Source organism: Phacochoerus africanus, chromosome 3 (genome assembly GCF_016906955.1).
Source record: "Phacochoerus africanus isolate WHEZ1 chromosome 3, ROS_Pafr_v1, whole genome shotgun sequence".
Classification (NCBI taxonomy): domain Eukaryota; kingdom Metazoa; phylum Chordata; class Mammalia; order Artiodactyla; family Suidae; genus Phacochoerus; species Phacochoerus africanus.
The window spans coordinates 8,260,247-8,288,187 of record NC_062546.1 but is presented as its reverse complement, the minus strand read 5'-3'; the positions used below and the strand labels follow the sequence as shown (position 1 = coordinate 8,288,187).

Genomic DNA, 27,941 nt, shown 5'->3' with positions numbered 1-27,941 from the left:
AATGGATAATTTGGTACATTAATTTACTGTCATTTATAATTTTCTCAAACATTTATTCAATACCCATTAAACAAACATCAGAATGTGAGAGTAAGCCCCTCCCTCCCCGACTCCAACCTGTGCCCTTTGGTAATCATATGCTTTTCAAAGTCTCTGAGTCAGTTTCTGTTCTGCAGGGCTTGCTATGTGACAGAATATTCCAAAACTTAGGAAAATAACAAACATTCCTTATCTCACCCAGTTTCTGAGGTCAGGAATCACTGAGAACAGTCTGGATGGACGGTTTTGGCTCAAGCTCTCTCCCAAGTAGTCACGGTACAGTCAGGATGTTGGTCGAGGCTGCCAGCATCTAAAAGCTTGACTGCAGTTGGAGCATCTGCTTCTAAGATGGTGCACTCACACGGCTGTTGGCTGGAGGCCTCAGTTCTTCACCATGTGGATTTTTTCTTGAATGTTCTCATGACATGGCCATTGTCTTCCAGAGGGAAAGAGCAAGGAGGAAACTACAGTGTGTTTTATGACTCAGCTTGGATGTCACCCAGTGTCATTTGCACGGTATTCCTCTCCTTTGAGAGTTGCGAGGCACAGCCTAAACCCAAAGGGAGAGGCTTCTGTCTTTCTCAGGGGGAGTGTCACAAATTTGTGAACATTCCCCCCCCCCCCAATATCTTTATACTTTATTTATTTATTTATTTATTTATTTATTTATTTTTTGCTATTTCTTGGGCCGCTCCCGTGGCATTTGGAGGTTCCCTGGCTAGGGCTTGAATCGGAGCTGCAGCCACCGGCCTACGCCAGAGCCACAGCAACGTGGGATCCGAGCTGTGTCTGCAACCTACACCACAGCTCACGGCAATGCCGGATCGTTAACCCACTGAGCAAGGGCAGGGACCGAACCCGAAACCTCATGGTTCCTAGTCGGATTCGTTAACCACTGCGCCACGACGGGAACTCCTTTATACTTTATTTTTTATTGAAGTATAGCTGATGTAGTGTTTCAGGTGTACAGCAAAGTGTTTAAGATATATGTATATATGTTATGTATGTTATGTATGTATTTCAGATTCTTTTCCTGTGGACAGATCTTAAAACCACCACTCTCAGTTCCATTCCATGTTGTATATTTGTAGCATCTAGATATGCTTGATTAATATAATAAATGCTTAATCAGAGCTGGTTCCAGTTCAGTAGGCCTTGAAGGTTTTAAAATTTAGGAGCATTCTTTTTTTTTAATTCAATGAATTTTATTATATTTTTTGTTGTACAACCATCTTCACAACCTAATTTTGCGACATATCTATCCCAAACCACCAGCCCCTCCCTCCCCGACTCCAACCTGTGCCCTTTGGTAATCATATGCTGTTCAAAGTCTCTGAGTCAGTTTCTGTTCTGCAAATAAGTTCATTGTATCCTTTTTTTTTTTATTCCACATATAAGTGATAGCATATGATGTTTGTGTCTCACTGTCTAACTTCACTTAGCATGATAACTTATAGGCAATCCATGTTTCTGCAGATGCCATTATTTCATTCCTTTTTATGGATGAGTAATATTCCATTGTGTATATAGTTACCACATCTTTATCCACTCCTCTGTTGATGGACATTTAGGTTGCTTCCATGTCTTGACTGTTTTATATAGTGGTGCAGTGAACATTGGGGTACTAGGATTGCTGGATCGTATGGTAATTCTATTTTTAATATTTGGAGAAATCTCCGTACTGTTTCCCATAGTGGTTGTACCAATTTACGTTCCTGCTAACAGTGTAAGAGGGTTCCCTTTTCTCCACACCCTCTCCAGCATTTATTGTCCATAGACGTTTTGATGATGGCTTTTCTGGCTGGTGTAAGGTGTGGTACCTCATAGTGGTTTTGATTTGCATGTCTTTAATAATTAGTGATGTTGAACATCTTTTCATGTGTTTGTTTTGCCATCTGTACGTCATCTTTGGAGAATTGTCTATTTACATCTTCTGCTCATTTGTTGATTGGGTTGTTTGTTTTTTTTGGTATTGAGCTGCAAGAGGTGTTCATTCATATATTTTGGAGATTAATCCCTTGTCAGTCGCTTCATTTGCAAATATTTTCTCCCATTCTCTGGGTGTCTTTCATTTCATTTAGGGTTTCCCTTGTTGTGCAGAAACTTTTAAGTTTAAGTAGGTCCCATTCGTTTGCTTTTATTGTCATTACTCTAGGAGGTAGATCTGAGAAGATATTGCAGTGGTTTATGTCAGAGAGTGTTTGGCCTGTGTTTTCCTCTAAGAGTTTTATAGTATCCAGTCTTATATTTAGGTCTTTAATCCATTTTGAGTTTATTTTTGTGTATGGTGTTAGCAAGTGTTCTAATTTTATTCTTTTTTTTTGTCTTGTCTTTGTTGTTGTTGTTGTTGTTGTTGCTATTTCTTGGGCCGCTCCCACGGCATATGGAGGTTCCCAGGCTAGGGGTTGAATCGGAGCTGTAGCCACTGGCCTACGCCAGAGCCACAGCAACGCGGGATCCGAGCCGCGTCTGCAACCTACACCACAGCTCACGGCAACGCCGGATCATCAACCCACTGAGCAAGGGCAGGGACCGAACCCGCAACCTCATGGTTCCTAGTCGGATTCGTTAACCACTGCGCCACGACGGGAACTCCCTAATTTTATTCTTTTACAGGTAGCTCTCCAGTTTCCCCAGTACCACTTAGTGAAGGGACTGTGTTTTCTCCATCGTATTTTCTTACCTCCTTTGCCATAGATTAGTTGACTGTAGGTGCATGGGTTTAATTCTGGGATTTCTGTCCAGTTGCATTGATCTCTATTTCTGTTTTTGTGCCAGTACCATACCGTTTTGATGATACAGCTTTGAGGTGTAGTCTGAAGTCAGGAGCCTGATTCCTTCAGCTCCGTTTTTCTTTCTCAGGATGGCTTTGGCTATTCTGGGTCTTTTGTGCTTTCAAACAAACTTTAAAATGTTTTGTTCTAGTTCTGTGAAAAAATGCCATTGGTAATTTGATAGGGATTGCATTGAATCTGTAGATTGTGTTGGGTAGTAATGGTCATTTTGACAGTGTTGATTCTTCCAACCCAAAAGCATGGAATATCTTTCCATCTGTTTGTGTCATCTTTGATTTCTTTCATTAGCATCTTAGAGTTTTCAGAGTACAAGTCTTTTGTCTCTCTAGGGAGGTTTATTCCTAGGTATTTTATTCTTTTTGATGTGGTAAATGGGATTGTTTCCCTAATTTCTCTTTCTGATCTTTCACTATTAGCATAGAAAAATGCAGTCAATATCTGTGTATTGTTTCCTGCAACTTTATCAAATTTATTGATGAGCTGTAACAGTTTTCTGGTCTCTATGATTTTCTAGGTATATAGTATCATGTCGTCTGCAAACAGTGATAATTTTACTACTTCCTTTCCAATTTGGATTCCTTTTATTTCTTTTTCTTCTCTGATTGCCATGGCTAGGACTTCCAAAACTCTGTTGAATAGTAGAGGTGAGAGTGGACATCCTTGTCTTGTTCCTGATATTAATGGGAATTCTTTCAGCTTTTCATGATTGAGAATGATGTTGGCTGTGGGTTGTCATTTATGGCCTTTATTATGTTGAGGTAGTTTCCTTCTGTTCCCACTTTCTGGAGGGTTTTTATCAGAAATGGGTGTTGGATTTTGTCGAGAGTTGTTTTTTTTGTTTGTTTTTTTGCATTTATTGAGAGGATCATATGGTTTTTATTCTTTAGTTTCTTAATGTGTCTCACACTGAATGATTTGTGGATGTTGAAAAATCCTTGCATCCCAGGAGTAAATCTCACTTGATTATGGTGTACAGTTCTTTAATGTATTGCTGGATTTGCTTTGCTAGTGTTTTTTTGAGGATTTTTGCATCTATGTTCATCAGCGATACTGGCCTGTAATTTTTGTGTGTGTGTGTTGTCTTTGTCTCGTTTGAGTATCAGGGTGACGGTGGCCTCACAGAATGAGTTTGGGAGTCTTCCTTCCTATGCTATTTTTTGGAATAGTTTCAGAAGCGTTGGTGTTAACTCTTCTCTAAATTTTCTTAGAATTCACCTGTGAAGCCACCTGGTCCTGTACTTTTGTTTGTCAGAAGTTTTTAAGTCACAGTTTCAATTCCAATACTTGTGATTGGTCCATGCATCTTTTCTGTTTCATCTTGGTTGTCTTGGAAGATCGTACTTTTCCAAGAATTTGTCCATCTCTTCTAGGTTGCCCGATTTATTGGCACATAGTTGCTTGTAGTAGTCTCTTATGACCCTTTGTATTTTTTCTGATGTCCGTTCTGACTTCTTTTTTCATTTCTGATTTGAGCCCTCTCTTTTTTTGATGAGTCTGGCTAAGGGTTTACCAATTTTGTTGATCTTTTCAAAGAAACAGCTTTTAGTTTCTTCTCTATGGTTTTTCTTTGTTTCTGTTTCATTTATTTCTGCTCTGATCTTTATGATTTCTTTCCTTCTGCTAACTTTGGGTTTTGTCTCTTCTTCTTTCTCTAGTTGCTTAGGTGTAAAGTTAGGTTGTTTGAGATTTTTCTTGTTTCCTGAAGTAGGCTTGTATTGCTAAAACTTCCCTCTTAGAACTGCTTTTGCTGCATCCCATAGGTTTTGGATTGTTGTGTCTTTGTTATCATTTTCTTTTAGGTACTTTTGAATTTCCTCTTTGATTTCTTCAGTGATCCATTGGTTGTTGAGTGGCATGTTGTTTAGTCTTCATGTGTTGGTGTTTCTTGCAGTTTTTTTCCTTGTTGATTTCTAGTCTTAATAACATTGTGGTCAGACAAGATGCTCAATATGATTTCAGTTTTCTTAAATTTACCAAGGCTTGATTTGTGGCCCAGAATGGGATCTATCCTAGAGAATGTTTTGTGTGCACTTAAGAATGTGAATTCTGCTGCTTTTGGATGGAATATTCTATAAAGATTAAGTCCATCTGGTCTAATGCATCATTTAGGGCCTGTGTTTCTTGTTGCTTTTCTGTCTGGATGATCTGTACATTGCTGTAAGTGGGGTGTTAAAGTCCCCTGCTATTATTGTGTTATTTATTGTTCATTTCTCCTTTTTTTTGTCTTTTGTCTTTTTGTTGTTGTTGTTGTTGTTGTTGCTATTTCTTGGGCCGTTCCCGCGGCATATGGAGGTTCCCAGGCTAGGGGTTGAATCGGAGCTGTAGCCACCAGCCTACGCCAGAGCCACAGCAACGCGGGATCCGAGCCGCGTCTGCAACCTACACCACAGCTCACGGCAACGCCGGATCGTTAACCCACTGAGCAAGGGCAGGGACCGAACCTGCAACCTCATGGTTCCTAGTCGGATTCGTTAACCACTGTGCCACGAAGGGAACTCCCCATTTCTCCTTTTAAGGTTGTTATTAGTTGCCTTATATATTAAGGTGATCCTATGTTGGGCGCATATATAATTGTTATATCTTCTTCTTGGATTGTTCCTTTGATCATTGTATAATGTCCTTCTTTTATAATATTCTTTAAGACCTATTTTGTCTGATATGAGTATTGCTACTCCAGCTTTCTTTTGATTTCTGTTTGCATGGAATATTTTCTTCCATCCTCTCACTTTGAATTTGTGTGAGTCTCTTGAAGACAGCATATATGGATGTTTTTGTATCCATTTAGCCGTTTTGTGTCTATGTCTCTTGGTTGGGGCATTATTCCATTTACATTTAATGTAATTATTGATATGTGTGTTCTTATTGCCATTTTATTTTTTGTTTTGTATTTGTTTTGTTGGTCTTTTTTCTTCCATTTTTCTCTTGTGGTTTGATGACTATCTTCAGTGTTGTGTTTGCATTGCTTTTTCTTATTTGTGTGTGTGTGTGTCATAGATTTTTGGTTTACAGTTACCATGAAGTTTTGATATGAGTCTCTATATATACAGGATTGTTTTAAGTTGTTGATCTCTTCATTGCAAATGTATCTCCAGTATCTTGTACTTGTACCCTCTTCATGATTTCTGGTTTTGGTAGCATATTTGTATGTGGATGATTCCTACCTTTACTATATGTATGCCTTTACTGGTGAGCCTTGTCATTTGTAATATTATTTCTAGTTGTGTTTTTTTCTTTTTCACCTAGAGAAGTTCCTTTACAACAAATACTAAAGCTGGCTTAGTGGTGCTGAATTCTCTTAGCTTTTGCTTGTGTGTAAAGCTTTTGATTTCTCCTTCAAATCTGAATGAGAACCTTGCTGGATAGAGTAATCTTGGTTGGAGGTTTTTTCCTTTCATCACTTTAAGTATATCTTGCCACTCCCTTCTGGCCCACAGAGTTTGTGCTGAAAAACCAGCTGATAATCTTATCGGGGTCCCTTTGTATGTTATTTGTTTCTTTTCCCTAGCTGGCTTTCAATATTTTCTCTTTAATTTTGGTCAGTTTGATTAATATGTGTCTCGGGGTGTTCTCCTTGAGTTTATTTTATATGGTAGCTGTTGTGCTTTCTGGATTTGAGTGAGTGATTTCTTCCCCATGTTAAGTTTTCAGCTATTATCTTTTCAAATATTTTCTCTGGCCCTTTCTCTCTTCTCCTTCCTGGCACCCTTATAATACTGATACTCATTTAAAGTTGTCCCAGAGGTCTCTTAGACTGTCTTCATTTCTTTTCAATCTTTTTTATCTTCTGTTCTGCATTAGTGATTTCCACCAGTCTGTCATCCGTATCACTTACTCTCTGCCTCCTGTATTCTGCTGTTGGTTCCTTCTAGTGACTTTATTTAGCTATTGTATTTTGCATCTCTACTTACTTAGTCTTTACATATTCTATTTTTTTTTATCAATCTTTGCCTCCAGTTTATTTCCAAGATCTTGAATCATCGTTAGTAGTAAAGTCTTTTTCATGGAGGTTTCAATCTCCAGATCATTTAGCTGTCTTTTTTTTTTTTTTCTTGTTCCTTTATCTGAGTCCTAATTCTATGCCTTTTTTCATTTTGTATAGATTTTTAGTGTGGTAATAGAGTTGTAGTCTCTCTTGCTTCTGATATCCACCCCCCTTGAGGGTGGCTGAAGTTGGTATGGGGGCATGCTGCCTACTTCCTGATGGGAGGGACTGGTGCCTGCCCCCTAGTGGGTGGAGCTGAGTCTTGTCCTTCTGGTGGGTGGGGCTTTGTCTCTGGGTGTGATTAGAGGAGTCTATGTGCCTGGGTGGGGGCGGGACTTTAGGTAGCCTGTTTGCTGATGGGTGGGGCTGTGTTCCCACTGGGTTTGTTCTCTGGCCTGGTGCTAAATTTTTCCAAAATGGCCACCTCTAGAGGAATTCATGCTGATGATTATTTCCGAGACCTTTGCCTCCACAGTATCCTTGCCCAACAACGAGCCACAGTCACCCACTGTTTTTCCAGGAGATCTTCCAAGAACCACAGGCAAGTCTGACCTAGATTCCTATGGAGTCTCTGCTTTGTCCTTGGACCCAAACACACAAAAGCCTGTGTGTGCCTTTCAAGAGTGGAGTCTCCATTTCCCCCAGTTCCATGAAGCTCCTGTGTGTAAGCCCCACTGGCCTTCAATGCCAAATGCTCCCGGGGCTCCCTCTCCCAATGCCAGATCCCCAAGCATGGGAACCTGACATGGGGCGCAGAACCCTTACTCCCGTGGGTGAGCCCCTGTGATACAGTTAACTTTCCAGTCTGTGGGCTATCCCCCCGTGGGTATGGAGTTGCTTATATCACATAATCACCCCTTTTACCATCTCAATGTGGCCTCTTATTTGTCTTTTGGAGTAGGATATCTTTTTTGATAGTTTCCAGTCTGTTTTGAAGGTTGTTCAGCCGTTGGTTGTAATTTTGTTGTTTTCATGAGAGAAGGCGAGCTTTACTCCTTCTACTCCACTGTCTCAATCCCATCTCCTGTGTATATTTTTTAAAAGTAACTGTGTGTGCAAACAATTTGGTTTCAGAGGTTAAGTCCCTCTGCAAACTGGAGGTCCAGGAAAGCCCAGTTAGTTCCAGTCCAGGACCCAAGTCTGAAGGCCTGAGAACAGGTCCAAAGGAAGGAAAGGATAGCTGTCCTGGGGAAATAGGCCATAAGCGCTCTTCCAAGGCAGAGGCAGGTCGGCAGCTTTAAGAAAAAGGATGTAGATGAGTTCCCTGTGGTACAACAGGTTAAAAATCTGGTGTTGTCACTGCTATGGCATGGGTTCAGTCCCTGGCCTGGGAACTTCCGCATGCTGTAGGCATGGCTAAAAGAAAAGAACTGTAGACATTTAAAAAAATAAGTTATAGGAGTTCCCGTCATGGATCAGTGATTAACAAATCTGACTAGGAACCATGATGTTGTGGGTTCGGTCCCTGGCCTCGCTCAGTGGGTTAAGGATCCGGCATTGGCATAAGCTGTGGTGTAGGTCGCAGACGCAGCTCAGATCCCACGTTGCTGTGGCATAGGCCGGCAGCTACAGCTCTGATTGGGCCCCTATCCTGGGAACCTCCATATGCCATGGGCGTGGCCCTAGAAAAGACAAAAAGACCAAAAAAAAAAGTTAAAAGATTTTTTTTTTCTTTTTATGGCCACACTTTCAACAGATGGAAGTTCCTGGGCCAGAGGTCAAATCAGAGCTGCAGCTGCCAGCCACAGCCACACCTGCAACCTGTGCCTCAGTCTGCAGCAACACCAGATCCTTAAGTCACTGATATAGGCCAGAGATCAAACCCGCATCCTCATGGATGCTAGTCAGGTTCTTAACCCACTGATCCACAATAGGAACTCCACAAATTACGCAATTTTTAAAGCTGAAATATACATCACAAAATCCCCCAAATAACATGCTTATTTTTTATTAACTACCTGACTTTTCCTATAATGTGTGTTTCCTGTATATTTTGGCTACATACTCTTGGATTACCTGTTAATACAGTGGTCTTGGATTATCATTTTCTATAGAAATTATTCGAAAGAGGATTTAATCTTTCTACCTTCTGGATTGATCAAAACTTATTGTCAATTTAGAAAAGTTTATTTTGGCTTCATAACTCATTACTGGTTAGGTGATATAAATTTTTAGGATTGTCACGTCAGCTTTAGGAAAGTATCCATCAAGTGTGTTATAGGCGACCTCTTAAGATTTTAGACAATTTTAGTTTTCTGGGGCAGTGATCAATCTGAAATACTCTTTGAATGATGACGCATTCATTATTTTGTTGTTGTTCTCTTTGTAAAGATGGAACATTCCTTTGTATTATCTTTATCGATGCCAATATTTTTTTCCTGGGTGATGATTTGTTCTTCTTTATCAGACTGTAATGGTTAAAATTTTGTGTGTCATCTTGACTGGATCACGGGTTGCCCAGATACTGGTTAAATGTTATTTCTGAAAATGTCTGTGAAGGCGTGTCCAGATGAAATTAGCATTTGAGCCAGTGCACTCGGCAAAGCACTGTGCCCTCCCCAGGGTGGGTGGGCTTAGCCACTCTGCTGAGAGCCTGAACAGAACATAAAGGCAGAGGAAGGAAGAGTTTGGCCCTTCCAGACTCACTGCTTGAGCTGGGACATTGGCCCTCCTTCCCTGGGTGCTCCTGTTTCTTGGGCTTTCAGACTCAGACTAGGATCTACACCACTGCCTCTTCTGGGTTGCCAGCTGGCGGGCAAAATTATGCAACTTTCCAGCCTCCGTAATTGTGTGAGCCATTTATCTGCTAACAAATCTCTTCATATACATACATATCCTATTGATACTATTTTTCCTGGATAATCCTGATTAAGAGTGATTTAAAAACCAATAGCCCAGTTACTAAATTTTATTCAAAATTGTTTCTTGCTTTTACATTCCATCAGCCGACAGAATTCACTGAGCTCTAAGGTTAAGGTGCATTGGATATATGTAAGAATTAATGTGTTGGAAATGCACCAAATGGGACTCTTACGTGTTTTCACACATATACTTACTATTTGTGGAACTGTCTCACTGAAGTCTAAATTCTGCTGTCCGTATATACCGTTTCATTGGAACATACATGCTCGTCCGTTTCCTGTCACACTGAAATCTAAATTCCAGTGTCCCTATGTGCACTTTTATTGCAACATACATGCTCACCTGTTTACTTATATGCAGTAGCTTTCACGCTGCAGCGTCAGAGTTGCATAATTGTGATGGAGGCTGCATGGCCTACAAAGCTTAAAATAGTTACTCCTTGGTGCCATACACAAAAAATCTACTGACCAATCCCTGTCCTATGGCAGCGAGCAAGAAGAGACACACTCCCCTTTATGGCCTTCTGAAGCAGTGGCCATTTTTCAGTCCTTCAAATATAACCAAGCTGTGTACTGCCTACTGTTCTCTCTATAGCACAGTCTTCTCTGTCTCAGCCATTCTTGGTCTGATAGTATTCATCCCTCATACATTCACCTACCTGGAGAAGACTTCTCTGGCCGCCTGGCTAAAACAGTTTATTGTTCCTAACTCTTGTTTTTCCTGTTCTTTTCAATCACGGTCCTGCCTTGGTTTTAATGACTGATTTGTCTTTTTTGTTAAGGCTGCCACCCCTTTTTACTCTGTAAGCTCCTTGTCAGCATGTCTGTGTCTTTCCAGGGTGGGCAGGACTGTGAGCTCTGAAACCAGACAGTTTAGATGTGAACCCCACTTACTTGCGTAAGTCACGTATCCTTTTCATTCCTCAATTTTCTCACCTGCAAAACAGGGATAAACAAAGTACCACATTAAGTTTTGAGGATTAAATAAGTTGTAGATAAAGCACTAAGAACAGTGCCTGACAGCAAAGGAAACCAGAAACAAAAAGACAGCCTACAGAGGGAAGAAAACATTCACAAACAATGCAACTAACAAGGGCAAAATTTCCAGAATATACAAAGAGCTCATACAACTCAGTATCAAAACAACAACCCAATCAAAAAATGGGTAGAAGACCTAAATAGGCATTTCTCTAGAGACATACAAATGGCCAACAGGCACATGAAACATGTTCAGCATTGCCGATTGTTGGAAAAATGCAAATCAAAGCTACAATGAGATCACCTCACACTAGTCAGAATGGCCATCATCAAAAAGTCTACAAATAATAAATGCTGGAGAGGATGTGGAGAAAAAGGAACCCTTCTACACTGTTGGTGGGAATGTAAAATTTTGCAGCCATAATGGGGAACAGTACTTTAAAAAAAAAAAAAAACTAAAAGTAGTTATTATATGATCTAGCAATTCCACTGCTGGACAAAACGACAAAAACTTAACATATACCCCGTTGTTTACAGTAGCAAACCCATGGAAGCAACCAAAATGTCCATCAACAAATGAATAAAGAAGATATGTGTGTGTGTGTGTGTATAAATAAATATTACTCAGCCATAAAAAAAGAATGAAATAATGCCATTTGCAGCAACATAGAGGTACCTAGATTATCATACTAAGTGAAGCATGTCAGATGAAGGCAAATGCATATCACTTATGTGTAGAATCTTAGAAATACAATGAACTTACTTAAATGGACTTACAGACAGAAAACAATCTTTGATTATTAAAGAGAAAGGGGGGAATAAGGGGTTTGGGATTGACAGATACACACTACTGTATATTATAAAACAACAAGGAAGGAACACTCCCGAAGACATTCTGTGAAGCCACCATCACCCTAATACCAAAACCGGACAAAGATACTACCAAAAAAGAAAATAATAGGCCATTATCTTCGATGAATATAGATGCAAAAATTCTCAACAAAAGTTTTAGCAAACCGGAGTTCCCATTGTGGCTCAGCAGGTTAAGAACCCACCTTATTCTCTGTGAGAATGTGGGTTTGATCCCACCTCTCACTCAGTGGGTTATAGATCCTTTGTTGCTGCAAGATACTGTGAGGGCTGTCAGCTGCAGCTCCGATTCAGCTCCTAGCCCAGGCACCTCTAATGCCACAGGTGTGGATGTAAAAAGAAGAAAAAAAAAAAATTAGCAAACCCAATCCAACAACGCATAACAAGGGTCATACACCACGACCAAGTGGGATTCATCCCAAGTTGACAAGGATTTTTCAACATATGCAAATCAATGTAATAAATACACCACATTAACAAAAGTCAAAAATCACATGATCATCTCAGTAGATGCAGAAAAGGCATTTGACAAAATTCAACATCTAGTCATGATACAAACTCTTACCAAAGTGGGTATAGAGGGAACAGATCCCATCATAATAAAAGCCATTTATCACAGACCTACAGCCAATATAACATTCAACAGAGAAAAAGCTGAAAGCCTTCATATTAAAATCTGGAACAAGACAAGGATGTCCACTCTTTTATTCAACATAATGTTGGAAATCCTAGCTACAGCAATCAGACAAAAAATAAAAATAAAAAGTATCCAAATTGGAAGAGAAGAGGTAAAATTGTCTCTATACGCAGATGACATTATATAGAAAACCCTAAGGATTCCACACAAAAACGACTTGATCAACAAATTCAGCAAAGTAGCAGGATACAAGAGGAACACTCAGAAATTGGTTGTGTTTCTATATACTAACTGAGATAGTAGAAAAGGAGTATAAAAAAAACAATACCTTTTAAAAATTGCATCAAAAAATTAAATATCTAGGAATAAACCTGACCAAGAAGGTGAAAGACTTATATGCTGAAAACTATAAAACATTAATCAAGGAAATTAAAGAGAACTCAAATAAATGGAAGATATTCCCATGCTCCTGGATTGGAAGAATTAATGCTGTTAAAATGGCCATACTACCCAAAGCAGTCTACAGATTTAATGCTATCCCTATCAAATTACCCATGACATTTTTTTACAGAACTAGAACAAATAATCCAAAAATTTATATGGAATCATGAAAGACCCAGAATTGCCAAAGCAATCCTGAGGAACAAAAACCAAGCAGGAGGCAGCATCACTCTCCCAGACTTCAGACAATATTACAAAGCTGTAGTCATCAAGACAGTGTGGTACTGGCATAAAAACGGACATACAGGTCAATGGAACAGAATAGAGAGCCCAGAAGTAAACCCAGACCCCTATGGTCAATTAATCTTTGATAAAGGAGGCAAGAATGTAAAATGGGAAAGAGTCTCTTCAGCAAGTGGTGCTGGGAAAACTAGACAGCTGCATGTAAGTCAATGAAAGTAAAATATATCCTCACACCATGGACAAAAATAAACTGGAAATGGGAGTTCCTGTTGTAGCGCAGTGGAAATGAACCCTACTGGTATCCATGAGGACACCAGTTCAATCCCTATCTTCGCTCAGTGGGTTGGGGAACCTAGCATTGCCATGAGCTATGATGTAGGTTGCAACCATGGCTTGGATCCAGCAATGCTGTAGCATAGGCTGGCAGCTGTAGTTCCAATTCGACTCCTAACCTGGAAACTTCCATATGCCATGGGTGTGGCCCTAAAAAAAAGCAAAAAAAACCCCAAACCAACAAAACCCCGAAAAACACAACAAACAAAAAGCCCCCCTCAAAATGGCTCAGAGTCTTAAATGTAAGACAAGACACCATAAAACTCCTAGACAAGAACATAGGCAAAACATCCTCTGACATAATCTGTACGTATGCTTTCTTAGGTCAGTTTCTAAGGCAGTAGAAATAAAAAAAATAAACCAGTGGGACCTAATCAAAGTTAAAAGCTTTTGCACAGCAAAGGAAACCATAAAAAAGAAAAAACAAAAAACATGAAAATATAACCTATGGAATGGGAGAAAATAGTTGCAAATGATGCAACCAACAAGAGCTCAATCTCCAAAATATACAGACAACTTATACAACTCAACAACAAAACAAACCAATCAAAAAATGGGCAGAAGACTTAAATAGACATTTCTCCAAAGAGGACATTTGGATGGCCAGTAGGCACATGGGAAGATGCCCAATACCACTAATTAGAGAAATGCAAATCAAAACTACAATGAGGTACCACCTCATACCAGTCAGAATAGCCACCATTAGTCTACAAACAACAAATGCTGGAGAAGGTGTGAAAAAAAGAGAACCCTCTTATGCTGTTGGTGGGAGTGTAAATCAGTACAACCACTATGGAAAACAGGATGGAGTTTCCGCAGAAAAATGTCATAGGAGCCAGCAATCCCACTCCTGGGCATATATCTGGACAAAACTATAATTCAAAAAAATGTATGCACCCATATGTTCATTGCAGCACCATTCACAATAACCAGGACATGGAAACAACCAAGTGTCCATTGACAGATGAATGGATTAAGATGTGGTACATATATATATATAGTGGAATGCTACTTAGTCATAAAAAAGAATGAAATAATGCCATTTGCAGCAACATGGTTGCAAGTAGAGATTTTCATACTAAGTGAAGTAAGTTAGACAAATACCATATGATATCACTTATATGTGGAACCTACAGTACAGCACAAATGAACCTAACTGCAAAACAGAAACAGACTCACATAGAGGACAGACTTCTAGTTGCCAAGGGGGAGGGAAGAGGGAGTGGGATGGGCCGGGAGCTTGGGGTTAGCAGATGCAGCTATTTAATTTAGAAGGAATAAACGATGAGATCCTACTGTATAGCACAGGGAGCTATATCCAGTCTCTTGAGATGGACCATGATGGAAGATGATGTAAGGAATGCATATATACATATGACTGGGTCACTTTGCTATACAGCAGAAATTGGCACAACATTATAAATCAGCTATGCTTTAATTTTAAAAAAACTAGGATTTATTATATAGCAGAGGGAACTATATTCAACATCTGATAGTAACCTATAATGGAAAAGAATCAAAGATTATATATATACATACACACACACACTCATATATATGTAGTGTGTGTGCATATATATACATACATATGAGAATCAGTTTTCTGTATACCTGAAACTAACACAACATTGTAAATCAACTGTAACTCAGTTAAAAAAACCCCAAAAAACCCAAAACCCAGTGCCTGGCTCATAGTAAGCATTTGATAACGGTTGGCTATTAATATGTAATATTATATCTTCAAGGTTGAACACAAAAATACAATTAGTATCTCTTGGAACAAATTTTTTTGGATGAAGCATTTGTGGAATGAAGGCTTTATCTAGTGAATACATGGATGCTTCATATCTCTTATTCTTTAGCCATATACTATTTTCATTTACACATGATGGGCCTCAAGTTTCATTTAGTCCATGAAAGGCTGTAATTGACCTTGATTTACATAACAAAGTCAACTCAGCAAGGCAAATGTTTGAAGCATCTTTTGAATTACTTTTTTGGGGGTCATTTAGTATCTGTCATGGTAAGCCCAAGGATAGATTAAGACTTAGAAATATTATGGGGCCTACATCAGTCAGCTATTGCCATAATAATGTCCTGTAACAAGTTACTCAAAGCTCAGTGGCTTAAAACAGTATATTTAATCTCACAACAGCATCTGCAAGTTGGCTGGTTTTCAGGTGATCCAGGCTCGGCAGGACTTCAAGATGTGGGTTGCATCCAGGTCTGCTCTAGGTGTCTTTCATCCTTTTTGGATAAATAGGCAGCCACTTCTCATGGCCATGCTGGACGTGCAAAAAGAGCCAGACCCGTGGTGCAAACATGTTTCAAGGCTCTGCTTGCATCCTGCTTCCTGACAGCCTATTAGCACACAAAGTCACATGACCAAGTTCAATCTCAGTGGGACAAGGAAGTCTCTTCCATTCCAAAGCAGGCATGAGAGAGGAGCATTTTCTGAACCATAATACACACAACCCCAGGACCCTGACTCAAATAAGTAAAAATAAAAATCAAACTGAAAATGAAAAGTCATGTTTTTCAAAGAGACAAAAACATGGACATGTTAAAACTTGCTCTTCTGAATTTTCTGGTTGTCTCTTTGGGTGAGCAGGAAGGGGCTGTATGGTGTCCCTGCTTTTCAGGTCCTTCCTCTGTGTGTCTAGCCTGCATCTGGTGTCAGCCAGCACTGACGAGCAACCCTTTTTATGCCCTGGTGCCCTGCACGCAGTAGGTCTTTGATAAAGTTTGTCAGAGGCACTTGTTGAATTCTGTAAATGTATGGTGATTGCATCCATGCTCTATGTGCTCTCTTTGCTTTACTGAAATTTGGGAGCACTGTCAGTGTTACATGTTTCTACATCAAAGCTTCAAAGGTAGTTCCGGGGTGGGGCGTCCACAGAACTTCTGACACCGCCCTGCATACCTTGGAGGCCTCCAAGCAAGTCGCTGCCTCTGGGTCTTCTGTTTGTCTCCCCTGTGATGGAAATGAAATCACTTTCTCATCTGACGTTGCTCAAGGGAAGTGTATGCCTGGAAAATAATCAACAGGGAGGAGAGTGTAGACAAGTAAATAAACAGTTAAATGAATATAAGATAAAACATGAATTAAAGCCAGCTCTCACATCCTCACATTTTCCTTTCATCCACTGTTTATTCAGTAATTGCACAGTCAATTACAACTTGCATAACTGATTTTATATACCTATTAGTCTATAAATACCTACAGTATATATATATATTCGTAGATAAGGAGGGCGGGGACCATCGTGATTGAACAAACATGTTCTGACATAGAAATAACTTTGCAGACACCATCCAGTTCAGATTCTACCAATGCTAGTTTTTCCTGACCCAGGCGAACTCAGTGTTAGGAATTTTAATCATAACTACCTATAATTGAGAGCCTAACACAGGCCACACATTGGGGTGAGATGTATCTGTTATTTTTAACCCATATAACTGTACTGCCATGTTAAAACGTATCCTCAAACTGCAGAAGGGAACAGGGAGATGCAGGAAGTAGCTTGAGCTGGTATTTGAACTCTTACGTGCTTCACTAGACAATTGGGCTGTTTCGAAGGTTGACTACCCACCTGTGTACAGCAAGGGCCAATGGAGGACAAGCAGGGGTGGCACCTAGTGACCACGACATCTTATTTCTTGCACCAGGATTAATGGAGCAGAACAGTCGGGGGGGGGGGGGGAAGCCACCTCAGGGCCACCCTGCAGATGTCAGTACATCTCCCACCATTGCGTTTTCCTTCAGTTAGGTAGCGCGGAGCTGCTGTTTTTAGAGGACTAGGAGAGGCGTGGTAAACATGTCACCTGGATTGTCAGGTGCTCTGGTCTGGAAATGTTCACAGAACCACCAGCGAAACCCAGAGATGCCATCTTACCAGCTGGTGATAGAGCTTCGAGTAGCTTCCCCTGTGAGAAGGGCCTGATTACGTGTGATTTTTCAAGCGGTATCTGTAGATGATACAGGTAAGGTGTCTCCTCTCTGTCTGCTGTGCACCGTACTGAATCATGGCTGTGAGCTCCCCGTGGCTGTGTGTGAGGGCCGCAGAGGTCTCCAGTCGGGTTCAGCCACTGCCCACGCCAAGCTCATCATTGCTCTTTTGGCTGACACTTGAAGGAAAGAACAACAGTTAGGTGAAACTCATGTCAAGGAAGCACTCTGGTCTGCAAAGTAAAAAAAAAAAACAAAAAGCGTTAACCTTCAAGGTATTTCTTTTCTGAAAAATAAATTTAGTGTTTTTTTTTTTAAACTACAAGGGTTTCTTGTCTTTCCAGTTAACAGCAATCTTTAAAAGGCATCCAAAAAAAAAAAAAAAAAGTTGGCTCTGTTTTCTGAATTGCTAGTTGGGAGAACAAAAGCAGCAAGGGAAAATTTGACTTGACTTCCTCTACAATTTGTTTATATCATCGGAGCAGAAAGAATCTCAGGGCTCAGCTCACCACTTCCTGAATGAAAAGAGAAAAATGCCCAGCGCTGGATTCATTGAGAAGCACAGCGTGATCCACAGAAACCCAGACCGCTGGGAGGGGCCCAGAAGGCAAAGGAAGAAGCTTCTTCCCTCAGCCACCCCCTGACAAGATAACTGCAAAGTCCCGAGTCTCCAAAATGCTCGTGGGAGGCCCCCTGGGTGGAAGGTGCAGGCTTCCCTGGCTTGTTGCTATGGAGTCAGCTTCCTCGGAGACAGCATTGTCCGTCACGCCAGGTCACACGGCAAGGAGAGAGCCTTGAAATTACCAATATTTACTTGAAAATAATGTCCAAGTTAGACGTAACTGAAATGATAAGGTTCTGTCTGCTTCTGTCCGTAGTAGCCAGGAAACAGCCACACCGGTTAGGTGGGCAGTTTTCTCTTTTTGGTCAGGTATGTACTGAGCCCCTGGCAGCAGACTTCAGGAATTTTTGGAAGAGCAGTTCTTTCTCTCTAGGTTCTCCTGGGCAGAAAGCCTGCATCCCTTCTCCACACACACAGTTTTTACAAGAACCATCCCGAGGCTGGCTGAGCTCATTTGATTATCGCTGTTAAGTTTCCTGCCACTTGTCTTTGTGGGCTGGAGTGAGGCCTAAGGATTTAGACGGAAAATATCAGGCCCCTCTCCTCTTGGTGAATCTCCCCTGTGCAGATTTTCCAGCTTGCCTTTGCATAATTTTATTTGGTTGAGGTCTGCCATCGCTGGCCTATGAAAGAGAAATTTGAAATCAGTGAAGGGAAGGGCCAAGAAGCAGAAAAATACAGTCGAGCAGTGAATGTACTTGGCTGAGTACCCCTTGGGAGAGAGATTTCATCGGCCTTTGGAACACTGAGGAGATTGCAAAACACGCAGATGGAACAGAGATAGAACTCAGAGACAGGGAGGCAGAACGCGGAGATAAGGAGGTTCTCCTTTCCTCTGAAAGGGGGGCTCGGTCTTACTAAAGTACATTTCTTGGGGCAGCTCAGAAGCCAGAGAAAAGGCTGTGTAATAGGGCTAGAGGCCATTTGAATAATGAATAATATAACATGCAGTGATCTCAAACCTTGCAGTTTGTTATTGGAAGTTTTTCTTCCAGTTTGGAGGGCAGGTTTCATTCCTGCTTCCTGCCAAGCTGCCGCTGTGAGTGTTTTCAAGAAAAAACCTGGGTCATCATTTGAGAGCTTCAAAAACCTCAGTGTTCAATTAGCCTTCTTTTGAATCACTTTTGATGGTTGGTTAAATATGGGTCCAAAGTGCTTTCTGTAAATGGAGCCAATCTTGGGGTGAGGAAATTTGATTTTCTGAGTGTTAAACTGAAAAATACATACTGTTTTCACAGCACCATTACTAGAAAACTTGGAAACGGCATTCTTCTAGGCTGTTGTGTTCAATTCTATTTTATTGACATCTGAACATTTCAAAGTACAAAGCGTTATTATAGTAAAAGGACACTTGGATATTCTCCTTAAAGGAATGTTGACAAGATTACCAAGTATGCTTTCTCATCACTGTATATTTTAAATGGCTCAGCTATGACTCCCACGTTTGTTTGAGAATCATTGAAACTGCTTGAATGGTACTGGGATATCCTTTGTTCCCACTGATTTGGAAACAAACGACTCAGGAAAAAAAGTTTACTTTGCTGCTAAATGCCATATGCAGATGAACGTATTGCTGATTAAATTAAACCAAGGATCTGAAGACTTCTTCAAGTCATAGAAAGAATGCTCTCGTTGTTACCGTACATGTTACAATTTGCCCTCCCGTTTTCGTTTATCCCACTGGGCTTGGGTCCGACATAGGGTTACTTACATCCCACACCCGAGTCTTCAGGAATAATAAAGCGTAATCAATACAGGAGAGGCAGCATCAAAGACAACAAAAGATGCTGTGTTGTTTCTGAGGTGGAAAAGAACCACATGGACATAAGCAGGCAGTGCCCTCTGCTCATTTTCTCCTCTCCATCTTTTCCAGTTTCTCAAGGCTGAGGGTCTCATCTCATGGCACTGCTGACATTGAGATTGTTGTGCCTTGTGGGGTGTTTATCAGCTTCCCTGGCCTGGACCACCACATGCCAGCAGCACCCTGTTTGCAGTCATGACAAGCAGCTTCCCCTCCTCCTACCCTGCTGCCACATCACATGTCTCCTAGAAGGGGGGATCGTCACTGGCTAGGTTTGGATTGCCTCTGGTTGAGAACCACCGTTCTGGATCAACCCACCCCCAGAATCTTGTTTGAAGGAGGAAGAGTAACTTAGTGCTCAGTCAGTGACATGAAAGTCACTGGTTACAATTCATTATTTCAGTCAGAAGTCATAGAGTTAGAATTGAAAATCTAAGAGAAGGGGAAAGAGAATGAATCAAAGAACTCAGAGATAACTTACAGCCAGCCTTTTGTTTGCACAAGTGAGGCTGGTAGAGAAGTGTGTTCCCAAGTATGATGAGATGGTGAGCTAAGGCTTGCTAGCTCTGTTTTAGGTAGCGCTGAGATGCCCTTACCTATCAGCGTGCTGCTCCTGCTGGTCAGCGTCTCAGAGCAGACTGCACACAACACGTCCCAGGATCCTTTTCCTTAAGACCTGGAAGTAATATTTATTAATTTTCAGTGGATAAAAATGGGCATGTACGACAATAGTAAAATACACATATCTTATGAGGTACTGTTAGTATAATAAAAGGAGCTCCCTGGTGGCTCAGCAGGTTAAGGATCTGGCACTGTCACCATTATGGTTCAGGTTCGATCCCTGGCCCGGGAACTTTTGCATGCTGCAGGCATGGCCAAAAACAGCTAAAATAAAATTTAATGACCACATATGACTAAAGAAGTTTAAAACATTTTTCAGTATATAAAGATGTCTCTCTGTTTTCTCTAGCATGTATCGTTCTCAGTGATTATTTTTATTAAATAGCGAAAAAAGAGAAGCAGTGCCCAGAACCACATAACCTGAGTCCTGTATATCCATAGCTAATAAAGCCATCAGTGTTCATTTTTACTTCTTTGAAAAAAAAGTTGTAAATTATGAAATATTTTGAACACTGTGACATGGCAGAAAAAAATTGTACAGTAGTCATGACCTCACCGATAAGACTTAATGGTTTCCAGCTCTCCCATTTCAGGGCCTTTCCTGGTCCGTCCTTCAGCTCTTGGCGTGGCTCATCCCTTCCTTGCCTCCATCCAGGTCACTGCTGAAGTCTCTGCCTCCTCAGGCCTCCTGACCTTTCTCTGCAGTGATGCAACTGCGGCCTGTGTTCTGTGCACACCCTCCATCTCCACCGGTCACTCGCCACCCAGCCCTTCTTTAATTTTTCAATGCAGCTCTTGTTACGTGTTTGTATATAATGTCTACTTACTTATTGTGTTTCCTCCAACTTGAATCTAGTCTGTGACTCCCTGCGAGCTTTGTTTTATCTACTGGTACTCAGAATAATGCCTGGTACACAGTAGGCACTCAGATAACTGTTGAATAAAAGGGTTATTGTCCGGGCAAACTTTGTGGGCACCAGCAGGCTGGTAGCAGTTTGGTGTGGGTTGAGGAATTCTTGCACTCTTTAAATGACCTTTGTCTTTTCAAGTGTAACATTATATTTAATTGGCTTGGCATGACAAGTTAAATATTTCAGGCAGTTAATCATTTATTCACTTTAACAGGTTTTTTTTTTTTAAATAAAATCTAATGAAGAAGATAAAAATGGACTCTCAGCTTATTGATCAGAAAAGCCCTGCTGATATTTAAATAAGAGAACAAATAATAGAGAGTTCCCATCATGGCTCAGGGGTAACAAACCTGACTAGTATTCATGAAGACCCAGGTTCGATCCCTGGCCTTGCTCAGCGGGTTAAGGATCCGGCGTTGCCATGAGCTGTGGTGTAGGTCACAGATGTGGCTCAGATCTGGCATGGCTGTGGCGTAGACCGGCAGCTACAGCTCCAATTCAACCCCTGGCCTGGGAACTTCCATAGACTGCGAGTGCAACCCTCAAAAGACAAAATAATAAATAAACATTAAAAAACATAATAAAAATATATGCCTATAGTTAGAAACTTCAAAATGTACAGAAAAGTTATAGAATAAAAAGCAGAAGATGTCCCTCTCTCTCCCTTTCTGGTTCCTGTCACAAAAAGAAACCCTCGTCACCAATTCCTCGTGAATTGTTCCAGGAAATTTTTCTCGGCCTATAGGTATATACATTTACTGGCAAAAAATGCATTCTCTTAAATTGCTTCAAACACACACACATACACCAGAATAGTTTCTTCCCCAGCACTTGCACAGTTCGTACGTACTTATTTGCTCAGCTCTACGTTAGACACCTGTCTGCCACCTGACTCTGCCTGCCTGTCCACCACTCAGTCCCTGGGGCCTGGCACACAGCAAGCCTCATTACCTCCTTAGTGAGTGAGTGGCTAAGCTGGTACATACTCTCCAGTAGCAGGCCCTTCGCTTTTATTAACATACCGTGGCCAAAACAGTATTCTTATTCCATTAGTGAAGTTCCTCAAGATTGGTGTTCCATGAACATTTATAGATTTAAAAAATTATTAGCATTCTAGCTGTTTTCACATGAATCATGTGATCCTCAGGCAAATCTCCTAAAGTGATTATTTTCATGTCTGTTTTTCAAATGAGAAAACAGATGTCAAAACTGAAATCTATATATGCAGATTTTAATATTAGGAAAAAGTTCTAGGCCTCCATGTCCTATTTATAGTCTAAATATCTTTTTTTTTTTTCTTCCACCAATCCCAACAGTCAGAATGCTATGAACGTTTTAGTTGAGCTCTAAATACCAAATATTTCTGTATAGTCTTTCATATCACAAAGATAGCATTTTCGGGTCTCTCTGTCATTACCTCAGCAGATGAAGCAAAGATCTGAAGATTAACAAAACAAACAAAAAACCCAGAAAACTCCTCTGACACAAGAGAAACTTCTTGACAGTGTAAAAACTAATCCACTTGGCTTCTAAGAAGTAGGCCTGAGCAGCTCAGAATCAAAACACAGGAAGTAAGTTGTAAATGGCAGAATGAATAAAAACTACTTGGGGAGGGGGGGGTGAAACAGAACCTGCTCTTTAACTGTCACATTTCCAAGTGGGGAGGAAGCTCAAGGGGTGAGAGTGTTCATCCAGTGGCTCTGTTTGCAAAAAAGAAAACAGCCAGGATACAACTCAGTAAACTTAAAAAGCCATTGAATCACACCCTTAAAATGGGTGAATTTTATGGCACGTAAATTATATCTCAATTAAGGTGTTAAAAAAGTTAAAGTCAACTTAACAGTTAAAAGTTGTTTGATTTTGCCCTGGGTCAGCCAGTACGGGTTCCACTCTTGTGCGTGCATGTGTGCGTGGTTGAAAAATGTGGTGTGTGTGTCTGGAGCACCCCAGGATGTGGGAGACGCAAAGGTTACTGTTTAATATTATGTAGAGAACACATGTGCAGAGCCAAGGAGGCAGAAAACATAGTAGCTAGTATGAAAAAAAAAAAAATGTATATATGTGTGTGTTGTGTGGCTGGGTCACTTTGCTGTACAGTAGAAATTGAAAGAACATTGTAAACCTATACTTTAATGAAAAATTTGAGACCATGGGGCTGGGGTCTCCTGAGAAGTAAACATAGATGAAAAGATGAACCCTTAGTCCTAGAGCTGTCCCCATGTCGTCCTCCTCCGGGAGCAAAACCGCAGAGCCCAGGACGTGCCTCCTGCCCTTCGTTCCCTCGCAAGAGCAGCCTTGCTCCATCTGCGGGGATTCAGAGGTTTGTGGAGGTCGAGTGCAAGGGGAATTATTTCTGAAAGAAATCATCACAGGAACAGAGAGAGGGATGGAGGGAAAGAGAGAGAAATGGAAGAGAAATTAATTTCCAGGAGAGAATAAAATTGGCTCTCCTGTCATTAAGAACTACACACTGGCGATGCTGCTTTAAAAAGAGCCATCTGTTGGGACGGGACCAGTAAAATGAAACTCAAGAGGCGAAGGGGATGGGCGGGGAGCAGGGCTTCGCAGTTAAACCTCATGTTGTGGTTTTCATGTCTCTTTGACTCACGGAAGCCAGAAGAAGGCAGCAGCCCACTAGCTGGGGTCAGGCGGGACCTCACTCACACTCAGCAGCGCCTCCTGTGGGATGAAGGAGAAAAAGACACTCCAGCAAACCTTGAAATGACTCATGGCAGAACAAAACCCGAGTCTACAAAAACAAGGGAGGTATTTTTCTGAGAATTACATAAGCAAATACCCCACGCTTACCTCTGATTATTATCTCTTAATCATAGGTTTTCAAATGTCAATAAAAAGTATGTCAGGCTGGGACAATGGTGGCCTTGGGGAAAGAAGAATGGAGGGGGCACAGAGGGACTTTTGGGGTGCTGATTACTGGAATCTGTCACTTTGGGAAAATTTATCAAGCTGGATGCTGATTTGTTCGCTATTCTGTATGTATAATTATTAACATTAGACAGTGCCAACGTGGAGTTCCCTGGTGGCTCAGCAGGGTTGGGGATCCGGCATTGTTACTGCTGTGGCTCGGGTTTGATCCCTGGCCCTGGAACTTCCGCATGCCACACACACACACACACACAAAAATCCAATATGATCCCCAAGTTCTTAGTTCTTCCTTCATTTGAAACTTCCCAGAGAGGACCCAGATCCTCCCCTCCCCATGCTCCCCCTGCTGTGCTCACGGTAGCCTTCAGCAGGTACTCACCCCAAGACGTCGGCGTCGTCCTGGATTCCTTTCTCCCATTCTGTTGTCTCTGCCTCCAAAGCAGATCCCGCATCTCTCCAACTCCCTCCGTCTCCACTGATCTTCCGAGTCCACACCGTATTTGCTGGACAGCGGTGGACCGGCTGCCAGTTGGGTCTCCTACTCCAACGCTCGCCTCTCTCTCCTGTTAATCCATCCTCCAAAGTTGCCTATAAAAATGGAAATCAGGAGACCACACGATCCCTCCTCGAGGTCTTCTAAGGGCTTCCATCCCTTGTAAGACCCAGCTGTGGGCAAGCCTCTGGAGTCACCTTCTTTCTGTTCCTCAAACTTACTAAGCTCATCCGTTCCTCAGGGACTTGGCTTTCCCATCCCCTGTCCTGGTCTCCACTCTCAGGTCCCTTCACCTCCGATGGTCACCCCTCCCCATCACCTTAACTTCACTATGCCTGGCACTACTCACAGCGGGGTCTCTCTCAGTTGTATTGCTGACTGGACTTCCTCACACCAGTTTCCCAGGGAGGCCGGGACTCTGTCTAGTCCATATCCCCACCTGCAGGATAAAAATAGCTTCAAATGTCACACGCCTGAAACCCTGCCCCCCCCTCCCCCCCATCCTTCAACCTGCTTTCCTCAGTCTTCCTCGACTAGGCATCTCTTACATTCAGTCTCAGGCTAGAAATTCTGGAATCACCCTGACACCCTCCCCGCCTCCCACACCCAATCCGTCAGCACCTCTGATGGCCTTACTTTCAAAGAGCCTGACGGCTCGTCACCATGTCATGAAAAAAGGACTCCCAGACCTTCCCAACTCTCCCTGGTGTCCCCCAAGGCCCCCTTTCCTTTAATCCCCGCAGCGGGATGATTTGGAAATCATTTTAAATCCCACGTCTCTTTCCAGGTGTGTCTTCCCAGTGACTCGCCATCACAGAGCAAACTCTAAAGGCCTGCGGAGACCCCCCACATCTGCTCCTCTCGTAAGTCATCCACCCACCCTCTTGTCCTTCACTCTGGCACAGTGGCCCAGGACACGCCTGACCCTGTGAACTGCCCGCCGCTGTTTTTGGAATTATCCCCCAGGGGCCCCAGGCCGCCTTCCCCCGCCTGGGGTTCCTGCCCAAGGGGCTTTCTCCAGCATCTCTCCCCCAAATTGCCCCCATCCTGACCCTGTTTCTCTCCTCTACTTGTTTTTCTCTGAAGCACTTGGGACATGTGACCAAGGAGTCCTGCTTCTCTCTTCATTGATGCTCTCTCCCCCTGTACTGCAAGTTCCATGTGTCGAGGCTCACCCGGCCCCCAGAGGTGCTTGGCAGATAGTAAGCACTTAGGGGTTATTAATTCGTAATCAACTGAATGAACTAATGATGCTATTCATCATTGAAAAATACATGGTAAAGAGTTAAGGCCTCATGGAGTGAATGGAGAAATAATTAATAGAACTTTGTTAAAGTCATTAAACCAGCAAAGATATAACAGTTTCTATTGTGGGTCTGAGACCAATCTAACCACATCTGTAGTTGTATATACAACAGACAGGGTCACTGGTCACCTGGAACATGCAGCCAACTTAAAGGAGCAACCGATCCAACAATCACAACAAACATCTCATTACAGACATGGTACTGCTGGGATAAAAAAACACTGAGAGCAGAGCTCCATTAGTGAGAACTGGGAAGGCTTCTCGGAGGAGGTGATATTTGAGCTGAGAAAGTTTGGGTGTACGGGGAAGAGACTGGCTGGGGAGAACATTTGTGGCAGAAGAAACTTCCAAAGCAAAGCCCTCCCCCCCAAACATCAAATCCAACAGCTGTGGATTATTTCACATCTTACTGTTCCCAAGACCCTAGTAAGCCTTGGTATTGGGTCTCTGATGTATACCGTTAAGCTTACCTTTTAGCTGCCAGTATTGGTGTTGGTTGTGATTCTTTTCCTAATGGAGGTGGCAGCTGTCTTCAAACTTGAGACTAAATATCAGAAACCTCAGAGTTTATGCAGTGTGTGATTGGATTTTTACATCATCCTTGTTTGTTTTCTTCTTTTTCCAATCCTTCCACACTAGCTGGTCATTAAAATTTAGAACTCACCCTGGGTTAAGTGGATGATTTCCTGGAAAACAGCTGGTGGAGCTTCCCCCTGTGTGCCTCTGAAATAAACATCCCCTTTGGAGAAAGGCTTTCTTTAGTGCCTTCCTGCTCAGCATCTTTTTTGCAATTCACATTCCTGTTTTGCATGACTTCTCAGGAGAAATCTAGAAGAATAATCACTAAAATAACAACCAAAGGTTATTATGCATTTTGCAGCATCACTGGTCTTAGGAGCATGGTACTGATCTTGTCCTATAGTCAGAGAGGAGGAGCTGAAGCTTGGCAAGTGAAGTGATGGGTCGAAATCAATCAGTAACTAAACGGCCGAGGCGGGCTTTTTCTTCCAGGCCAGGTGACTCAAGAACTCGTGCTGTTAATCAAAAAGCTACAAGGCTTCCTTGACCCCAAATTTGAAAGTCTCCCCTTCAGTTTCTCCAGATGTGAGCTGGAGGTATGGGACCCAAGGTTCTAATTCTTCCCATCCTTGTGCAGACAGCTGGGTTGGTATTTTCCCCCACAAAGCCAGCTGGTTCCTGCTGACATGGGCTGAGAAGAGTTTAGTGGACTGATACCGAGTGACTCACAGATGGGGAATTGAGAGCGAAGAAAGAAAAGAGGGGAAGAGAGAATTAGGCTGCCCCATGCCTCTGGGGAGCAGGTAGACTTCTCAAAAAAATATCCTTCTAGAGCGAGGGAGCTGTGGCGTGTGCCTTCCACCCTGCATCATTCTGGTGACGCTCGACCATCCCCACGCCTGGTGGGTGATGCTTTATCTTGGCTGTGGATTCCCCCGAGGCAGGTGCCTCGACCTTCCCACTGGGGTGAGTCACAACAAGGTAATTCCTCAAAGGAAGAGCAGGGCCCTGTAACCGGGGAATGGGAAATGGATGCTGGGCTTCTCAGGGACAGCTGAGCCCACTCCCTCTACCTCAGAAAGGCTGGAAGTGAAAACTTCATTCAGTCTCCATTAAGCTGTCTGCTCCCACTTTTCAGGGCTCATCCTTATCTAAAGGGTGCCCGGTGCAGTGCCAGGCACAGAGCAGGTGCCAAGCAAGTAAATGTGGGATGAAGAACTGAGAAGAAACACTATCTCCAATCCCGAATCATGGCTCTCACTTAGAAAGCAGACATCACTAAAACCAGCGTCCCCCGTGAGGGGTTTTGGGGAAGGTCTCTTCCCTGGCAGAGTTCTTATTCATCTGAGAAACAAACAATTGAGCAGGTGGTCTTCCTCCATCTGGGCTGCTGTAACCAAAACCCTAGACTGGGTGACTGATAAGCAAAGGAAATGTCTTTCTCACTGTTCTGGAGGCTGAAAGGCAGAGATGAGGGTGCAGCACGGCCAGGCCAGGCCTCTTCGCAGCTGCTGACGTCTGTGTCCTAGCAGTCCTAGCACTGTGTCCACTCGTGCAGGCTCCACCTTATGACCTAAGCACCTCTCAAAGGCCCCATCTCCTAATACTGTCTCATCGGGGGTTAGGTTTCAACATGTGCATGTAAGCAGGGGAA

The 27,941-nt window shown here is 42.2% G+C and overlaps 1 long non-coding RNA gene across 2 annotated transcripts; it reads right to left on the bottom strand.

Moving 5' to 3' along the window:
• Positions 1 to 39: 39 nt before the first annotated feature.
• LOC125122471 (uncharacterized) lies at positions 40 to 27,194 on the bottom strand. Of its 2 annotated transcripts, none has more exons than XR_007133826.1 (9): positions 26,239 to 27,194; positions 24,812 to 24,901; positions 24,349 to 24,557; positions 23,692 to 23,762; positions 20,148 to 20,227; positions 16,773 to 18,373; positions 16,103 to 16,209; positions 10,572 to 10,613; positions 40 to 475 (listed from the first exon to the last, which is right to left on the bottom strand). It is a non-coding gene; the product is annotated as an uncharacterized LOC125122471 (long non-coding RNA). The 2 variants fall into 2 exon arrangements; XR_007133825.1 differs by having other exon boundaries at positions 17,076 to 18,373; positions 26,239 to 27,193.
• Between the last annotated feature and the right edge of the window lie 747 nt (positions 27,195 to 27,941).